This window comes from Anomalospiza imberbis, chromosome 5, assembly GCF_031753505.1.
Source record: "Anomalospiza imberbis isolate Cuckoo-Finch-1a 21T00152 chromosome 5, ASM3175350v1, whole genome shotgun sequence".
NCBI lineage: Eukaryota > Metazoa > Chordata > Aves > Passeriformes > Viduidae > Anomalospiza > Anomalospiza imberbis.
In genome coordinates this window covers 45,851,002-45,870,698 of record NC_089685.1, presented here as the reverse complement: position 1 = coordinate 45,870,698, position 19,697 = coordinate 45,851,002, and the positions used below count along the sequence as shown (strand labels likewise).

The 19,697-nt window shown below is 43.3% G+C and overlaps 1 protein-coding gene across 4 annotated transcripts in view; it reads left to right on the top strand.

The window, feature by feature from the left end:
- WNT7B (Wnt family member 7B) overlaps positions 1-19,697 on the top strand; it is a 96,231-nt gene that overhangs the window by 9,713 nt on the left and 66,821 nt on the right. The gene's annotated exons all lie outside the window — the stretch shown is intronic.

Here is a 19,697-nt window from a genome sequence, read left to right as displayed (position 1 = left end):
CTGTCGGTGAGGGGGAACCCCGTCTCGGCATCCCCGGCCCCGCATTTGTCTCGGCTGCCGGGGTCGGATGGATTTCCCTACTCTCCAACCCCCAAGCCGACCTCAGTTTTTGTGCCCCGACGGATGCAAATTGGAGGTCCTATCCCTGAACTGTACGTGGATTTATATATATTTGGGTTTTTTTCTCTGTATGCGCGCACAGGAGCACATGTACATAAGCACGTGTGAGTGTGTTCGTCCGTGTGTGTGTCCGTCTATTTTCTGTGGACTATGGAAAAAACATATCCTACTGCTATGGGAGAAAAGTAGGAATAAACACGCCCATAAAATGAAAGGAAAAGCCTATTTCTACATTTTTAATTCTTAATGAAATGCACATGTCTTGGCCACCGATTTTTAAAAGCGCTTAGATTTATGGAAACACGTTAGATTAATTCAACCATGGGTGCCTGTTTCTGTTCACAGGAGGGATATGTCTGCTGCGTAGGTGACCAATAGCTTGTAAAAAAGCTTGCCGTGCTATCTTTGGTTGGTTGGGTTTTTTTGGTGGTTATAATTTTTTTTATACAAGAGGAAGGAGTCGTAATAAATAAATAAATACACCCTTTTGATATAAGCGTAGCCATATTTTTCTCAGAACCGTAGGAAATTACTATCCTACAAAGTTTTCCTTCTATAAATAGTTCAAATCTTAAAACAAAAGTTTGCAACCGCACACCAGATGCTGGGATGCTGGCGGTTTCCCTTGCTGTGTGACATAATTATAAGGTCCGAAAGCAAAAGCTATAGAAGTATAATAATAATACTAAGGCGACTGCTGAGAGGAAATACAAGGGAAGCAATGCCTGCTTTATTTAAAGCCAACTGTTTGTGGATCTTTTGAGCACTGCCCCGTGACAATGAGAAGTTGTGGTGGATAAATAATGCTCTCTCGCCTTTCCCTGGGCCGTGCCCAGTTCATCCCCTCCGCGGCGGGTCACTCGGAGCTGGACCCGCGGAGCTGGAGCCGAGGTGGCTATTGCAGCCCAGCAGAGCAGAAGCGAAAGGGATCAGGAGGTGAAACCCAACAAAGCGGAGCCCCAAAGCGACGCCCACCTCCCTCCATCCATCACTCCGGAGGGACGGAGCCGGCTGCTTTCCCGGGGAGAAAGCAGCGCGCACGGGGCCGCTGGGGACAGGGTCCCCGGGACCCGACCCCGCCCCCCCCCCACCCCGCTTCTCCTCCGTGCCACCCCCGGCACCAGCCCCTGGCTACACTTGCTCCTTTTCCACTGTGTCCCCCCACCATCCCTCCCAGAGAGCAGGGGCAGCGGCGGGAGAGCCGGGCGGGCTGCGGTGCTTCGCCTCACTCTCCGTAGGAAGTGAAAAGAAAGAGGAGTTATATCAGTGCTTAATGGAGAGTAGCCTACTGAACTTGTGGTGTTTGTCTGGTGCGTAAATACACTTCTCTGGCTAGCTTTTGAAGATTAATACTTCTAATGCTAGCTTTTGAAGATTAAAGCATAGTAGAGTCTGTTGGAGCATTATCTGCTGGTGTCTGTTTCTGCTACCCTCGCCCTCCGGAGGCGAGGATGCTTCCCAAGCTGCTATTTAGTGAGCTCTCAGGGACTGTCAATGGTTATGTTAATTTTCCCCGAGATCTCTATCATCTTTTGGCTATGGGAACCACTCCTTGGCTTCTGCATTGCTGCTCCTTCAGGGACAGAGTGGGTGAGTTTCAGCGGGCAAGCAAGTGGAGTGTGGGGTGTCCGTGCTCAGTCTTTCTTGGTGCAGGGAATGCAGGCCGGGGGAGATGGGATGCTGCCCTATTATTCTGTGAGAAAACCTGTCAAGCAAAAATCCCATCAGATTTTTCTGAATAGAAAAGGCAATGGTGAAATGAAATGAAATGGGCACCACACCTCAGTGTTTTTTTTTTTTTTTTGCAATAGCTGGGAAGAAAGTTAAATTATGGTCAACTGGATCCAAAATTAATTTAAAACCCGACTCCTTTATAAAATTGATTTCTATATTGTAAGTGTGCTATCTGATAAAGTCATCTTCTTCAGTGTGCTTGCCTGGTAACCTTTGGCCTGCTGAGGCACTGTGAACATTTTTACAACCAGAAGAAATTAGTGTCTGCCTCTCTGAAAAAGAAAACTGACTGTGGCTCGAATAGCTGATGCATTTTAATGCTGGACATATTTTGGTAATCCAATTAAATATTTAAAGTATAAGCTGCCATTAAATAATATCAGTGTAAGTAGCATAAACATCTAAATGCCAGGATTATGCAGAACACTGGCACTGTTTCTTGCAGTGCATGTGAGAGTGTGCATGTGTCTGTACACACACACATATTCAGCTACTTCTAAAGATGTGGTGCTCATCGGTTTTCCATTGGTGCACCTCTTTTACTGTTCATCTTATTTAGCGCAGGATCCATGCACCAGCAACACGAGAGTCGTTTCTGAAGAAGTTTATTCGGGGATTATCTGCTGGCACATAGATACAGTTAATTCAGTTATTTGCTATGAAGTGATTTGGAATAACTGTTAAGAGAGTGTGTATGTAGTAATAGCAGCACAAATACTCAAAGCACATACATTTTTGAACACCATAGCACAGCAAATAATTTATATTGGTGAGTATATATCACTGCTTGGTTAGGAAATGTAGAGGAAGAGAATTCCTCTGCATGTTTTGCATTTGTTCTGCTGGTGTTTCCACATCCTTACAATTCCATATCCTTAACAACAGGGCTCCTCAACACTTGTGGGAAGCAGATTAGAAGGAATGCAGATTGTTCATATGCCTACAGGAAAGTGGTCATGCCTAATCAGTAAAGATTAGGACTGCTGGGGAGAGTCCCTGGATTTTGCTTCTTAATCCATCAGTGCTGGAGGCAGCTGCACAGGTAGAGAGCAACCCAGCTGCTCTATGAGGCAGAGCCTTCAAGGGGGTAGCGGGCAGAGCTTCACCAGCAATGCCAAGCAGCCTGACTGATACTCCCACTTTAGCTGGTGCAGTCAGAGTTACACAGGCTGGCCCACTCTTCCTATCCTGGTCAGATCAGGGCAGGATCAACTTCTGTGATTGAGCTGGCTGTTACGGGAATGGGATTGTCTCTGGCTCAGTCACTGAGCTGCAGTGTAAATACATCATTTCCCTGCTTTAGCACCTTGTTAATTTTATAACTGAGACTTTAAGGGAAGCTTTCTCTCTCAGCCTCTAGCTATGCAGTGTACAATGCCCAATGCTCTGCTGTTATATTCTCCTTTTAAGTGGTACTGTAATAAGGATTCTCTGTAAGAGGATTTGTAATAGGACTTCCTTCCACTTTACCATACCTCGAAGATGTGTTTGCTTATAGACAGAACAGGTCAATCTTCAAAGAGTATCAAGTATTTGCAGGCTCATCTAAAGCTAATACTTTTGCTCAGCAGAAAAGAGAAAGATAAAGGATATTTTTATGCTGGACTACCATAAGCTTGGCTTATCTGCCTGACACAGGAAATTTCCATGTATTGAAGCAGCTACACAAAGATGGGAGAATGATTGTGATATGATTTCTTGGTGGGTCTAGGAGGTAATGTCCAGCATTTCACTGTGAGACCCAGAAAAGATTCCCTGTCTAAAATCAGAGAGCTCTGGTAAATCTGGGACTGGCCACTCCTCTCCTCTCCAAAACTCAAGTCCTGAATATCCTTGGATCCAAATGCATTTGGATGAAGGCAACTCTCTCAATCCTTTGCAACAATCAGGTTCCAGGAATTAGATGTTTAGTACACCTTGAAATTGCGAAACAATTAATTACTTTAGAAATTATAAGGAAAGGTGGCAGGATCTAGAATGTGTAGGATGACAGCATGGAATTACTATTTATGTTGTATTTCTAACATAAAATAAAAAGTGGGTAAAAAGCAATATGAAATATTCAGATGAATAGGTAAGGATGAATACAGATGTGTTTACATATTAAACACCCAACAAGGCTAATCCCTCAAAAGAGAGTCTTTCAAAGAAGATCTTAAAGAGCTAAACAAAATGACCAGCAATTATATAGTTAGACTCACAAACACCTTTTTTGCAATGGGAAAAGCACCATATGTACCTGGCAATGTGGCATGCTGAGGGTGGAATGCTGGCATACGCTTTGTCAGTGCACGGGACTGGGCTGACATGCAGTGAGAGAGCCTCCTGACCCCAAAATATAGTTTAACCCTCTAGTCCTCCTAAGTTACCCCAAACAACAAAAATCTAGGACCAGCTGTAGGTCAAAGGAGTTCTACAGATATGCTGACACTATGAGTTACAGAATTGTTTAATGTTGCAAGCCCAGTTTCTTCAGCCCACAATTTTTGGAAGTTGTTCTACCCTTTGTGGACTCTCACCAGTGCCTTTCATGGCTGCTGGCAAAGCATGTCTACCTGTTAATTACCTGGCAGATGAATTTTTGCAATATAGGTTCACCTGTCTGTTTGGTTCTTCTCACGATTTTTGCTCTTTCCCCCTTGACACTCCTCTGCCCTTCTGTAGAGCATCTCTCCAACCTACCCCAGGTATGTAACTTGCATAGTGTTACAGTAAAACTATACATGGAAGGGTTCTATGAGAACCAGACAGGCCTCTATCTGTGAGAACCATGACAGAAAAGCAAAATCTCCATGACTTTTTTGTTTTGGAATTGTGCCATGCACATGTGAACAGCCCATAAATAAGCTGATGAAACTTGTCACTGAAAGCTTCAGGTTTACAAGCCCAGAATTATGTAGGGGGATAAGAAAGTCCAGGAGTGTAGGCACAGGAGTACTCTGGAAAAAAAGCCAAGGAAGGCATTTTTCTGGAGAATGTCTTTCAGTCTTTTGAGGGTTGTCAGAACCCTCTCTTTTGATGTCCCTTCAATCCTCCCCCAAATGTAGATCTATTTTCTCTTCATTGTTGATAGCTGCATAAGACTTGCTGTTAATTTCTTACTAGGAAGTTAATTCCTATGTATTTGCATTTGCTACAACACATGCCTAAGGAACATTGCAAATGCTGCTTTAGCAAAAATGGAAAGAAATTCTAGATACAGAGACTTAAATATTTGACCAGTAGGTTTTTCTCTCTGTATGCACTTCTATGACTTCTCCCTTCTGTTACTGCCAAAATGTTTTTAGGACAAACTTTTAGATAACATGCTGAGTTGTTTATTTCTATACTTTCCTCTTGGGCTTTCTTTCTAAAAGTCAGTTTTCTGGATGGAGATGGAAGTTTGCTGCCTTATTCAGTTCTAATAGAGTATGGGCAGTTTTACTGAAGTTAAGATAGTTACGGCCAAATAGTTGCTGTCATCATAAAAAACATCTTTCTTCCACTAGGATCTGATAATAAGATGATTATGACCTACTAATTATTTTTCAGCAAATCATAGCTTCTCTAGAATATCTCAAGACAGAGGAAATCAGAGAGTTATTGTATCTTTTCTGGAAATAATTTTAATAGCACATACAGTTTGTACTCATAACACTGTTACCGTTTTGAACATTTATTTTTGTTTCAGCCTATGATTGTGGGTCAGATTTCCCTTAAAAAAGGCTAAACTTCATGTTTATGCAAAAATCCCACTTAATCATCATGGTGATAGTCTTTGTTCCAGCTCTTTGTCCAAGGTCAGATTTCACCCTGAGTTCCTAATAAGTAGAAAAAAGACATCCAGTTGTATAGCAAGTGTGCAAGTGAAGGAAGAAGCAAGGGTTAGGAGTTTGATAGGTGGCAGAAGAATTTCCCCTGTGTAGTGGAACAAAGTCCACTGGTCCCTGTGCATCCCAAATGTTTAATCTGAAGTAGAGCCACACTGTTACTAGGCAGTGACACCACTTTCAAAGCTGATGGATCTCTATGGACTTTACTGGCAGATTTGTGATGCAAAAAGTAATGTTGGTGAGTTGGGTCTCCACCAGCACGTACTTGGAATGCACAACAAAGGCATTCAAAATAATTTCCTTCTGAATGGCCATCACTGTGTAGAATTTTGGGAAGCTCTTACCTTTTGTCTTTTAAGCACTACGGGCCTATGGCTTCTCTCCCCTTAGGCCATATCCACAGCTGAGCCAGCTAATAAAGCAGGAGTAACTCTGCTGCGGTCAACTGCAGTCAACTGAGTGACTCCAGTGCAATCAAAAAGAGTACCAAACAGAAAGTCAGCACCAGCCTTATCCTTACAGTATCCATTTGAATGCAGCCTTGACACAGGCTGCTATTTTATGCAATTTATAGGGAATCTGGCCATAGTTCGCAAGAACATACATGAAGACAGTATTAGTGGGAGGCCATGCCAGACAAAGCCCAAAATCAGTTCCATGGGCCACTGAAAGAATTATGGCCTTTGGAATCAGCAAGACCAGACATAAATCCAAAACCTTATTTAATTTTTTGAGGGGAGAGATAAATCAAAACCCTTGAAAAATTTGCTGTTGCATGTGAAGCATTGCAGAGAAGCCCAAAGCTGGAAGTAAGCATAAGCTAGAAAGATATAAACCACTGTCTGCATGCAAGCAGGACCTGGGAAATGTTTTGAGTTGTATCCAATTTAAAATTTTAAAGTGCTGCAATACTTGGACTGGCTATAATATGCACCTTACTAGTCTGGTTGAAGTGAGACATAATTACCAAATGTGACTATTATTTAATAATAATTTTTTTCATTCAGGGATTGTAAGTGAATGAATCCTACCAGTATTCAAGTGAATTGGGCAAGGATAATTTCCCTCATTGCTGGGGTGGAATGCAGCAGTTGCTGTGCAGCACCCAGCAGATCTGTATGGACATGCAGGACCAGCACCAGTTCTGACATTCCTGGCAGCAAGGCAGGACAGCATCTGAAAAAGCCCAAGCACATCTCTGATTGATCTGGACCTTGGCCAGGGCCAGTCCCCCTAAATACTGCACTTTGCCATGGTGGGTTTCACTCTGTGGTGAAGATAGGAATGGTCTGTGAGTGGGCTGCTGCCTGAGATGCTGAATAGCAATATCATGACTTCTGCCTGCCTTAGTTTCCCACAGCTTAAATAGGGCAATAACAGCACTGGCAAGGCTTGAAAGTAGGGGAGGGGCAGGAGAGCAAGAGCTGCCACAGCACTTTCGAAAGAGAAAATGCAACGTAAGTGCTGCGTCATTACTTTCAGTGACTTTCTTTCTGACCACAAGCACAAAGATGCGATTGCACTCATCTGAAGCACAGCGTCACCATTGCCCTCTTCACCACCATGCCCAGCATGGCCTTGGGGAGAGGTCAGGGGAAAGGGCTGCTCACCAAAGTCATGAGCATCATTTCTGACAGTGCCTTCTCCTTCCGTGGGAGCCAGACAGCCACTGTAGGCAGCGTGGAGCAAGTCCTGGCCTCGGAGAGCTGCTGACCTCGGGCTACGAGGCGGCAACTGGCGTGCTGGGCAGCAGACAGGACATGGTTAAGGGAGTGCTGAGGGGAATGGCTGCATCTCTCATGACTCCTTTGGCTGCTTGCCAGGGAGCCATGTGACTCCTTGGTCAAAAGAGTCCTCTCAACCATGAGACACTTTTTTCCCCCTCTGGTTGTACCTTTTCTTTTCTGAAGTTAAAAGAAAACAAAACGTACCCACAAAACTTTCCACATTAAAGTTATATTGTAGTCCGGTGACTCAGGGTGAGAAATTCAAGGGGAATGAAGAGGAAGGGAAACATTCGTGAATCAGATCTGTTGTGCAGGGCCTTAAAGATGATTTTGCTGGATGTAGAACAGCTCTGCTGCAGCACAATGAGCAAGAAGTAAAGGATGGGACTTAAATCCCTTCCCTGCTGCTGTGGACTACTGCTAAATCTCTCAGGGTAGCTTCAAACCCAGTGGACTTTGATGCTATCAAGAGGGCTGAGGGTGGAAGCACAAATAAATATGGCTTCTGATTCACAGTGAATTCCTATTTCTCCACTCCCATGGCCTAAAGGGTATATCAACTAGTTTTACAGTTTTTGGTTAGTTTTTTTTCATTGGCACTGCCCACAATAATTAGATTGGCACATCCCTAGTAGACTCCCTGGAGTCTTTTGTTCCTCTGCCTACTCTGTCTCTGGGGAGCTCTGCCCAGGGTAGGTGCTTCTGAGGGGAGGGATGGGGTCAGGTTATTGTGGTTAATGTCACTCTGGTTATGTTGTAAAAGATGTATCAAAGAGAAAGTTCTTGCACTGTGACCTAAAGGTCATCAGACTCTGGATTAGGCTAATCTCTAAAAATTTGTCCCCTAGACAGATCCTTTCGACCAAGAGTAATTTACCTCTAGGCACAGAGCTTTGTTATGTGTTTTGTGATCTTCATTGTTCCAGAGAAGCTCCACAGCTGAGGCAGAGGTTTGTTCTCTGTTCTCTTGCTGGGCCATGATCCACTAATTGTTGTGTTGAGGTTAGGCTTCACACATTGAACTAAGGATGAAAGAGAGCAGGGGAGATGAGAAGACCTTGCATGCAGAGGTGACGTGTGCTGCATAGCCTCACCCAGACACTGACTTTGAAGTCAGCATGCTGTATTCATGGTCAGAGCACATTGGAAGTCATAAAGTCTGCATCTCACTGTAGCTTTGTGCCCTCTTTGGAGAAAAAAGGCAAAACATTTTGAAAATTGCCAGACGAGAAGTTTTCCAGGCTTGTCCATCTCTTTGGGACTCTTGTAGGCTGCACTGAGTAGTTGGAAAAGCTGTGGATGGAGAGTTGCAAGTTCAGGGACGTCCATTAACCAGTAACATAGAATACAAGCTGTGCTAAGGGTGTGGAGATGCAGGACAGGATTCAGAAACAACAGCTTGCTCCTTTGTAACCCCCAAACGCAGACATGCTTCTGAGCAGAGCCAAGTTCTCCCCTTGGTGTAAATACTCACTTTTAAGGAATGCACTTAAAATAAGCATGTGTGCCTGGCCCTGTATGCTCCTCTCCTTTCCCCACCCCAGTTATGCAGTGTGCCAAAGTCAGTTCCTCAGCAACAAGACTTGCCAGGTGGCACCTGATGAGATAATTGTGCCCCTGGGACATTAGGAGTCATAAGGTGCAGCCAGGTGCTTCTGATCCTTCCATGGGTGTGATTTTCTGTTGTAACCACACCCACAAGTGTTGTCCTACTGCAATTAGGAAATTAGTTCAGTTTGGGTCAAGTACTTCTATTAGGGTGCTTTTCACACCTAACATGTGTTGGCATGGAGAAGTGTGTGGATATCTAGGGCCAGGAGATGCACTAGGTTGAGGGGTGTTCCTCCAACAAACAAGGAAGAGATCCTACTTCTTACCACTTTGATCTCTGCTTATATCCAAATCTGGACCTTCCCTTCATGAAGAGCCACTAATCTGAGCATTGATTCAGGTGCAAATAATGAAATGGCTCCCTTGGACAAGATGCTGCTCCATTTTGGGTGTAACAGACGAGGAACCTTTTAAGAGTTTGCCACTTTTGCTTCCTGGGATTTCCATTTTGCAAGAAGGTCTTTTAAATCTTAGACATATGAGGGCCATGCAGCAGGAGAGATCAAATGACAGTTCCTTTTTGTAGTTTGAAAATGCCTTGCTGTCCCAGGCTGGCTTGCCTTGCTGTCTTACTCCTGGTGTGGAAGCTAGAGGTTGAATCAGTCATAGCTTCTTATTAAAGACTTGGTGTAGCAAAGTCCAGCAGAAAATGAAGTGTTCTGGCTATCGTGGAGGTGAATAGGAAAGGAGTGGAGGTGAATAGGAAAGGAGGGGCCTCCAGTGAATTGCAGTGTTCGTTCTCTGTGTCTTTCCTTGGGCAGAGCTGTCATTACTTGCCATGTTTGCTGCAGTGCTGTAGGAGGCAAGAAATGAGACAGCCGAGAAGAGGCTTGAAGTGCTACCAAGTCTTGCTCCAGCTTTGGGGAAGCCTTTCCTGACAGTTCACAGAAAAGTTCTTCCAGCATCGCCTGCTTGACCTGCAAGCAGGGGAGGATGGCTCTGTGCCTTCACGCAGGGAAGCACATGCAAGGCTTGTGCTATTTGCCCTTCTCACAGCCATCTGGGTACTGCCTAAAGTTGAAGTTTAAACTTTGGTTCCACACAAACATTGCCTAAATTACTTCAGGATTTAGGTCACAGTATTTTGTTAGGAGAGTGCTGTTTTTTGGACAGGGAGACTGGTGCATTTTACCTCTCTAAAACTGAAAAACTCTTTCAGCACTAATCAAAGTCCTGCTTTTCTTTGTTATGCCCAGATAGGATATTTGGAAGTGTATCAGATCTTTTTTTACATGATAGTTGCCATTGTATACCGAATGAGAAATCAGCTTTAGCTTTCTGACAATAGCTGGCACAGATTATGTACACTCTAAGACATCTTGTGAGATAATTAAAGTGTTGACTGAAAACATAGCACAGCAAAAGGAATGTTTCTTGAAGCGGAGCCACTTTACAGGTTGGTTGTGTGCGTTTTATTAAATGCAGCCCAGGCATAACTACCCTGACTTGGATGAATTCCCCAGAAATTGGCACCTTATTTTTTTTTGAGAAAAAAATCTTGAAATTCTCTCAGTTTCTGGCTCATTTTAAAATCAAACAGATGTATATGAATATACTGCTTGTGAAGGGTGCCTGAATCACGGCCCTGGAAAATGAATTCCTCTTCTTACCCACAAAACCAGGACAGCACAAGCAGAGGGTGTGTGAGCTTCCCCACTCCACCCCATCCTCATGTCTCATCTGTGACCTAGAGGGGCAACCTCTAGCTAGGCATAAGCGAGTGGCTCAGTCTCTGTACTTATTTAATCCTTGGCCAACCTGCCAAGGCTGCCGAAGAGGGTGCCAATTGTGGTGGTGGTTTCTGTGATGTGGATAGTCATCCACTGGGAACTGGATTGAGACCATCAACTCGTTTCAAATACTCTAGGCCACAAAGCTTCTGCCAACCAGTAACCATTTTTTTGGTCACTACCAACTTGGGTCATGTTTGGATCAGCGATGAAAGGCTCCATATCCCAATACCAAGCCCCTGAGCCATACAGTTTCCCGAAATAATTTTTTTAAAGAAGGAAAACACTTTTTTTTTTTGTCCTAGATTCTACTTTGATATGCTGATTTTTAATGTGCATATTGGCACTTTAAGACACATAATTTTCATTACTTGATTGTAGAGGTCTCAGATAATGGGAAGTATTTTGGAAGATGGCAGGTGGCAGACCCATGTGGTGTGATCCGAAGTAAGCTCTCAGAGATAGTGGTTACACACTGGCACCCCAGCTTACATTATATTTTGACTTAAAATTGATTTTCACCTTGAAATTTATCTCACAATCCCTCAGGAGAAAAATTACCATTAAAACTGAAGATCAAATTCTCTGTTGCTCTTGTTCTTTCAGAGGTACCTAGTTGTGTGTCAGATCTGGTACCATTTCCAGCAGCTGTTTATATTGTCAGTGGTCCCTGTTGGTCTCTGTGCATGCCCACTAGCACTCCGAGTTGTTGGGAGGTGATTTATTTCTCAGAGATAGAGACTAAATCTTTTTGCTTAAATTGCATGGCCCAGCAGGCCACAGAAATGGAGTTCCAGCTTAATCCCCAAACCATAAGTTCTTCTCTTCAGCACACCTGAGAGTTGAGTTAGGGCCAGCTGAAATAGTTTTGTTGACAATAAAATATATTGCTTTCTGGGGCTGTAGCTCTTGCCCAGAAGAGACCCAGCCCCAGAGAACATTGAAGGTGAGCAGCACATTTTCAGCATGCCAAATGAAATATTCTGGCCTTTCTCATGTAATATATAACCATGCAGTGTTGCCGCCATCTCTCCCTTGAGCTGAAGCAATTCCTGAAGGGTAACTGGTTTTATTTTTCTGGGAGTAATTTACATTGAAGCTAGCATGAGAGTAATACTTTGATTGCTTTAGTTCCTTGGAACAGCGAGTCACCTGTCTCTTTCTTCCCTGTTACACATGGAAGTGACGCGTGCTGGGATAACAAAGGAGTTACTGTTAAGATGATAGAGAAATCTGAGCAAAATCTAATTGCAGCTATGGATATTCAGAAGCAACAAATAGAGGAAAAAATGTTGGTATTTACTGATGGTATTGTGAGGATGTGGTAGAACCTGCTTTCTCGCACACAGGTGAAGTGTCAGAGGCATCTTACCAGTGGTTTATTAGTCGTGGACTGTGAAGCATATATCTTGGATTTCCTTTTATTTTGTTAAAAAGAAAATGAAAATATTTTATTTTATGTATCCATCTGCTGTGAAAAGTTATCCCTGTTAAGAGAAATAGAGAAAGATAAAGAGTAGGGAAGAAATTGTGCTTGAAGGATTATATGTAGCCATATAGATACACATAGAAATAATAATTATTTAATTTTTTTAAAATAAGTGTGTCTCTTCTCATTTAGAAGTTTCTCTTTCCAGAGTAGAAGCTTCCCTTTTAGTGACAACTGAGGCTTAAGTTCATGAAGAGCTGGAAGCATACAGGCTTTGGAGAGTTTGTAGTTACATATTTAAACAGACCACGTCACACATGTAGAAAACATTATATACACAGTGCCCAGTACCCTTGTACGTTCCCTGAATACAAAGGGATTCTAAGACATGCTTAACTCTTTCCTGAAACAAGCTCTAAATTTGAGTGGCATCTCAATTTTACTTTTTCCCTTCCAAACCCATGAAAAGAGAACTGAAAATGTACTTTGTCAGAGAAATCTCAGTTTGGGACACACAAGTTTATGTAAGTAAGTCAGATTTTTCCTTTCACCTTGTTGGCTGTGAGTGAAGACCAAGCTTATCATGCTAGGAGTTTTGAGATGAGAAGTGATGAGGAGTGATGGTGGCATGGGAGGGACAGCCAGGGAAGGGCCTGCATGTTCCCCAGGGAGAAGGGAATAGAGAGAAGGGTGACGTGGAAAAACCCATCTGGAAGGAGACTAACAACTGAAAGGAAGAAAGTAAGAAGTCTATGAAGCCTGGAAAAGGTGGATCTGGAGGATGAAAGAGGCTTTAGGATAGCTGTCAGAGAGGGAGCCAGTTCTTGGGAGGTTCAGCATTTAGCTAAATCATTGCTCAACCTGTCTTGTTGGTCCAAGTCATTTGAAATTTAATCACTTGACAGCAGCTTTTTTGCCCCTCAGCATGAGGATCATATTCTGTATTCAGAATGCAAGTGGGGCGTTAGGAAGTATGCTCAGGAGGTGTGTGCAGAGTGGCTCAGGAAACAAATCTCAGCCCAGAGACCCCTGCTGTGCTGCTGTGACTTGTTTGTCCCCAGACAGGATGTGACTGACCGTTGCTGGCCAGGGAGAGAGACAGCACAGGACAGAGTGCAGGTCACAGCCTGCTAGTTTCAACTAGCAGAGCATGATCCCCTTTTTGAGGGGAGAAGTACAGGAAAGGTAATGTAAAAGAGATAAGAGATAAAGTTTACATTAAGAGAATTTGGTATTTGAAGAAGATTTTCTGCATGGCTGTTCCACATAAATTGTGCTCAGCTCTACGGCTGCAGGATTTTGGGGTCTCTGATGAAGCTCTTGAATTGTCCTAAGGACAGTTTTGCAATTTAACATTTGAGAAACTTAAGGCCTTTACATGGGTGCACTTTTAAACTTAGAGATTCAGAAATGCTCTAATACTGGTGGTCAAAATAGATGTGGAATAAGGGCTGTCTTTACAGGTTTTAATTTGTGGGCATGGGGTAAAAATATGGTTTGGCCTGTGAGTTTACAACTGCAGTGTGTACTAGCAACCCACAGTATTGCACATCTTTGGTGTGACACTGGTGTGTGAGGAGGAACTCACACAGTCACTGCCGAGTGGATGCTCAGCTTTGCCTTCCTCTAGAGCATGAATCAATTTCAAAACCCAGCTTTCAGGGAGTATAGCATTGCTTGTGTGCAGCCAAACCATAAGGGATTTTTTTCCCAAATTAAATTCAGCCCTTTCCTTGCTATCTTTAGAACTATTTTCAATATTTCAGCTGACTGGGATCCAGTTTTTAAAAAATATAGGATCATTTGCTTGGCACAGAATAAAGACCTTGGATTTTATAGCATTTATGCACTACAAGGGTCTAGTTTATTACTTTGTAAAGTGTTTTTGGGATATATCTTTTTTATATAAAACTAAGTTGAGAGCAATTAATATTTTACATCTCTCTTCTCTGTTTTTTTTTTTCATGGATACAAATATATATAAAATATTTATAAGGTATAGAAAGGCTCCAGAGAAGGTATGACTGTGTGGTTTTGAGATATTCTTTTTAGCTTTGCTTAGAGTCCTCTTCTCAAAGTTACACACCATTTTAGTTGAAATTGGTGCCTCATCCATACATATATGATTTTGGTGTGTGTCCAAGCCTGATGCTCAAGGATTCACTCAGCAGTTTTCACCAAGGGCATATATGTGTAGACCTGAGACCAGGCAAATGTTAACATAAGGTGGCTGTTGTATCTCATCCTTCTCAGTAACTCAAACTCCTGAAGGTGAAGATTGGTATCTGAAGTAAGCTATCTTATCGAGGCTTGTCTCAGTGTAGCTATGCCATTTCAGTCTTGCTATACAGTTGGAGAGCTGTATTTTCTTTTTCTCCCCTCCTCTCTCCCCCCTATTGTTGTTTCTAAAATAAAATGCTTAGGGAAGGAGATAACTGATAGAGAAACACATGAAACTCAAAGGAGGCTCAGAAACCACCTGTGATTCCCTTTGATGCATCCTTCTATTTGGAATAAACCTCAAGTCACTCACTTTCCCAAAGATGTGAACCCCAAAATACACTTCCCAGGGACAAGGAAGCACCTGGCAATTACCTGGAGAGAGACTTACTCCCATGTTCAGCAAGATATGCAGGCACACACATGCAGTTGCCCAGGCAGAAGAGTAAATGCTGGCTCCAGTGTTTCCAAGTTGAGAACACATATCTGGGCAAGCATAGGTTATTATAACTCTGGACAGCAAACCACAAAGGCATTCAAAGAATCACCACCACAACATTTTACAGAATATTATTACAACTGTCACTAGGAGTTCTCTCAGAAATCTGGAAATTGCAAAGGACAAAAATTTAACCACTGAGGAGCAGGGAATTCTCAAAAATTATTTGGCAGGATGCTGGCATATTTGACCAGACAGAAAGGTGCTAGACTTGGCTGCTAATGATCTTGGAGTATAAAGAGGGAAAGTAATGTCAGAATGATACTCATATGCCTCTCTTCCTTCAAGATCCTAATGCATTATCGTTAGTGTTTTCATGTCTGCTTGCTCTCCTCCTCTATATTGCACCACCTCTGAAGCTGGACTAGCTCCAAGAGCTAACTTAAATACTCTTCAAAATCTCATGTCTCATTAGAGCTGAGATTTTGGAAACAAGTTTGAGTTTTAAGAGAAAGAAAGTAAACGGAGCTGTTCTCATACAGCCTGTGCCAGCAAAATGCATCACATCAGGATTGCATTTAAATTATATCTGGGTGGGCATGACCTCTTGTCTGTTAAAAGCCGTATTTTGCGTTTTTGTATATTCTGATAAGAAGCATGGCATTTTGTGTTGCTCCAAATTTTAAATTTACAATATGAATCCTTTCCCCTTGTTTCCTTGATGCAAGAGGCTATCAGAAGAGAAGTAGGGATTTGGGCACAAAGATCTGAAAGCTGGCACCTTTGAAACTTGGGAAGTTTGCACAGGAAGGGGTTTTGGTAGTTTGAGTCCTTGGGATATCTTTTAGACAGGAGGTGGAGCAGGGCCATGTGCAAAGATGCAGAGCTTGAATTCCTTCATTGAGTCCCACATCAGCAATGACTGAGGAATCTTCTTCATGCTGCATCCTTTTTAGATGCTACTTCAACCCAAAGTGATCTGTGAGCACATTGCCTAAAAGCTTTTGGTTGCATTACTAGGAGTGAATGATTAAGCACACTAATCACCATTTCTGCCAGATTTCAGGAAAAGCAGATTTGTGGCATGAACAAGCCAGCTGGTGTTTCTCTTGGACTTAAGGTTTCAGGCTCCTTGTGGGATTTCTGCACCCAGAGCAATTCTGTACCTGTCTTCTATGTTCTTCTGTGATGCTCTGTGCAGAAAAAAGGTTTATCCTGGAAATACCTGAGAGAGTTATGAAACATTATTTTTACTGCTGGTCATGCTCACCTCCCTCCAAAACCAGGTGTCTCTAATAGTGACAGTTCAGGTTCTTGTCTGTAACATAGCACTGGCACTGTGGAGGTGTGAAAGTGCTCAGTTGTGCAAAATAATTTTGGCTAGCACAGCTCTGATGACTTGGCATTTGGTGAAGATCTGGAAATTGAAGTTCAACTTCAGTTTGATAGGACAAGAGGACATCAGCTTAAGCTGTGTGCCAGGGGAGGTTCAGGTTGGAAGTCAGGAAGAACTTCATGGAAAGGGTTGTAGACGTTTGGAAAGGGTTGTAGACATTTACTGCCTAGAGAGGTGGTGGAGTCCCCATCCCTGGAGGTGTCCAAGGAACACCTTGGTTGATATGGTAGGAATTGGTCACAGGCTGGACTTGATGATCTGGGAGGTTTTTTACAACCTTAATGGTTCTATGATCATATCCTCTCACTTCATCCCATCCTGCTTTGGGACCATTTTGTTGTCCAGCATAGTAATTTGCAACCAGGAGAAAAAGCAATTGTATTTTTGAAAGTATAAAAAGCCTCATAAACTGTATACCACAGGGTGAATGAGAATGTGTTGGACCAAGGATGCTTTTTTAGGCAACCTGAGTCCATAAGCTATGTAAAATTGTGGATTGCCTTAAAGTCTTGTGATCCTGTAAGGCCTGGAAATGGACAGAAGACAATTCCTAGCTCCTCAGGGGTGCAGCATGCTTGTTTCCAACCAAAATGACTTGTGCGATATTACGCATGAAGCCTGTTGGTCATCCAAGGCTGACTATTGTGCCTGACGTAGGAAATACTGATTCTGGGGGCAAATATGTTTATGTATGTGCTGATGGTTTTATAACTGCTGTTTAGGTCTGGGGCTTCTGAAGTGGCTCCAGGGAGCCTGGATTAATGGGTACAAAAGGTGCAGGGCAAGTACCGTAGGAGGATTTCCACAGCTTAGCAGCTGATGTCACCACAATGTAAGTGATATCAATCTCTTGCTGAACAAAGCAATCTGTTGTACTGTGTTCCAGTCTAGGGTCAGTTCTGGTGTTTTGTGGCCTAATTTCACCAAAACACTGAAGTCTGGGAGTATCCCACTGGCTCTGGTTTGAGCTCAGTTGGAGCATATGTGTGTTTAAAACTTTCCACACACACTTTAGAGCGTGTCAAAAGCCCATGCCTGGTGTGCTCCACGGGGCCAGCACCAAGAGGCTGAGTGTCATCAGCAGCCACCAGTGACGCGCGTGCTTCAGTCACAGCCTGGTCCCCCGGGTGGGCGGTTGCTTTACCAGACTGTTTTCAGTTACATTTTTTTCCCTGACCAGGAATGCTTTGTTTGTCCCTTTCCCCTTTGCTTACACAGTTGTGTTGCTCTTTTTAAGAGCTGCCTTTAGCACAGGAGCTCAGACCTCTAGGGAATCTGCCTGCAATCAGCAAAATCGGAAGTGACAAATCTGCATATGGAACACGCTGGTTGTGTAACGTCATGTACTGTCCAAAGGAGATTTGAGCTCTTCAGGAAATCAGGCTGCTCCTGTGCTGGATATATGGCTTTCAACTCTTTGGAAAATTTGGCTGCTAGACAGATTGCCTTTTAATTATCATTCTCTGAAACCATTCCTAACACTGCTGAAAGCTTTGTGAAGGTAGTCACCTTCTCTGAAGGCCTGAAGAACATTCATTCCCTTGCGTGCCTGTACTATTGCCAGTGCACTCAGCCAAAGATGCACACATTCCCTGGCTATGGCTATAGCCTGAATCCCATCCCAGTGCCTCTTTTCACAGAGGTGCCTCCAGGGCTGCCTCACCACCCCATCCATACACAAAGGTGTAATGTGACCCTTTATTCCTGGTCTTCTCCATCTCTGCTCTAGGGGTGGTCACCCCGGCATTGTCCTTTCCCATTCACTGCCATTCTAACATTTGCTATTTATTTATTTTAAGCTGGGCTCTACAGCTGCCCAAACTTCTATTTTCTAGCAGGCTCAATCATCAGCACCCGTGGGGTCATCATCCACCCCACATTTCCTGGTCTAGCAGGGAAAGAAAAGGGAAAAGATGCACTGGTAAGGTCCTGCACAGGACAGGAACACTAAGGCAACAATCATGAGCATGTATACTAATCCTTGGCTTCCTAGTATACTCATTGCCAGTGAGAACAGTAATTTCTTTGGCGTCCCCAGAGACTTGTAGACTTAAATGTCCTTCGGCTCAGGTTGCCTTTTTTTGATACAATAATTTGCTTTAACAATGTGAGTGAAATTACTCCAGTTCCCTTCCAGTGTGAGATGCAGCTCATTGAAGGGGAGAGTGTGGAGTTGCAGTAAGAGGGAGGAAGAGGGAATAGTCTCCTTTGAAAGCAGGTAAATGTTACCAATTCTTCTAATTGCATAAAAATGGAAAGCTAAGCCATAAACTGGAGTGAAGTCTGAGATTAATTGACACCCTGTTATTCAAATGCAGAATGCTGGATGGAGCAGATAGAGAGGAGCTAAGTGTTGGAAAAGGCACTTATCTTCACTTGTAAATCCCCTGTGCGTGTAAGAAGTCATCCCCAGCCTGGCAAAGGAAGATTAGTGCACACCCATTAGGATTAAAAGGCATGGACCCAAGAGACTGTGACACCAGACCCACATGGCCCCTGATCTGTAGAGAACTGACACCTCAATCTGGCCATAGCTCAAGCCCCTGTATCATGAAACATTTGAAACCCACCCATCTGTTATGTACTGATGAACGTGTGAAGGAATAATTTTACTATGAGAACTGACTTCCCAGTCCAATTAATCCAGTGAAAAGACTCCTGCTGTTTTCAATGAGCTTTAGATGAAGCCCTGGAGTGGCTGATAACACACACTGTGTTCCTGCATGGCCCAGAAGGACAGCAGATATTGCTGCTAATGTTTGGCAGCTTCTGTTAAAGCCAAAGCATACCAGAGTGGCTCCTCAGAGATGACTTACTATGGAGTGACAGAAAATTGGCCTCGGTGTTAAAATCCAGAGTTGTTTTCAAAGTCAACTAGAATACATATTTGTGTGTCGGATTTTTACTTTGAAAAATTCAATGTGCAGAAACCACAATTGCTCTATGATAAGAGGGAGGTAAACAAGGAGAAGAACAAAAGGAGCTGTGAAAGGCAGTGGCGTGTTGCAATCTATTTGAATGTTTATCTGCAGCAACATGCAGAGGTAGATTCATACAGCCAAATTTAGGCAATGAGGAGAGGTTCTCAAGTTAGGAGTCCAGTCTCACCGGATGTCTTCTGCAGTTAATGGAGAGACAGGCAGGTCCATGGAGTAATTCAATCCACCTCTGCTCTGAATCATCCTGGGAGGTGTCTGGCTCTTTCCTTGACGGTAGAAGGTACCTGGTACACCTGGTTGCTTCCCTTAGGTGCATCTAGTGGCACTGTGAATGGACAGAAAACAGGACCCATTGAAGTCTACCAAAACTCAGGATGTTCCATGATTCTGTAAAAAATCTGTTTTTAATTCCCATTAAAATTAATTAGACCTAGCTTGGTTGCCCGAATGCTGAGCTGAAAGAGAATTAGAAGGGAGTGAAAGGGATGCTAAAGAGGCAGAGGACCAAACTCTGCTCTGTGCCTGTGATCCACCACATCC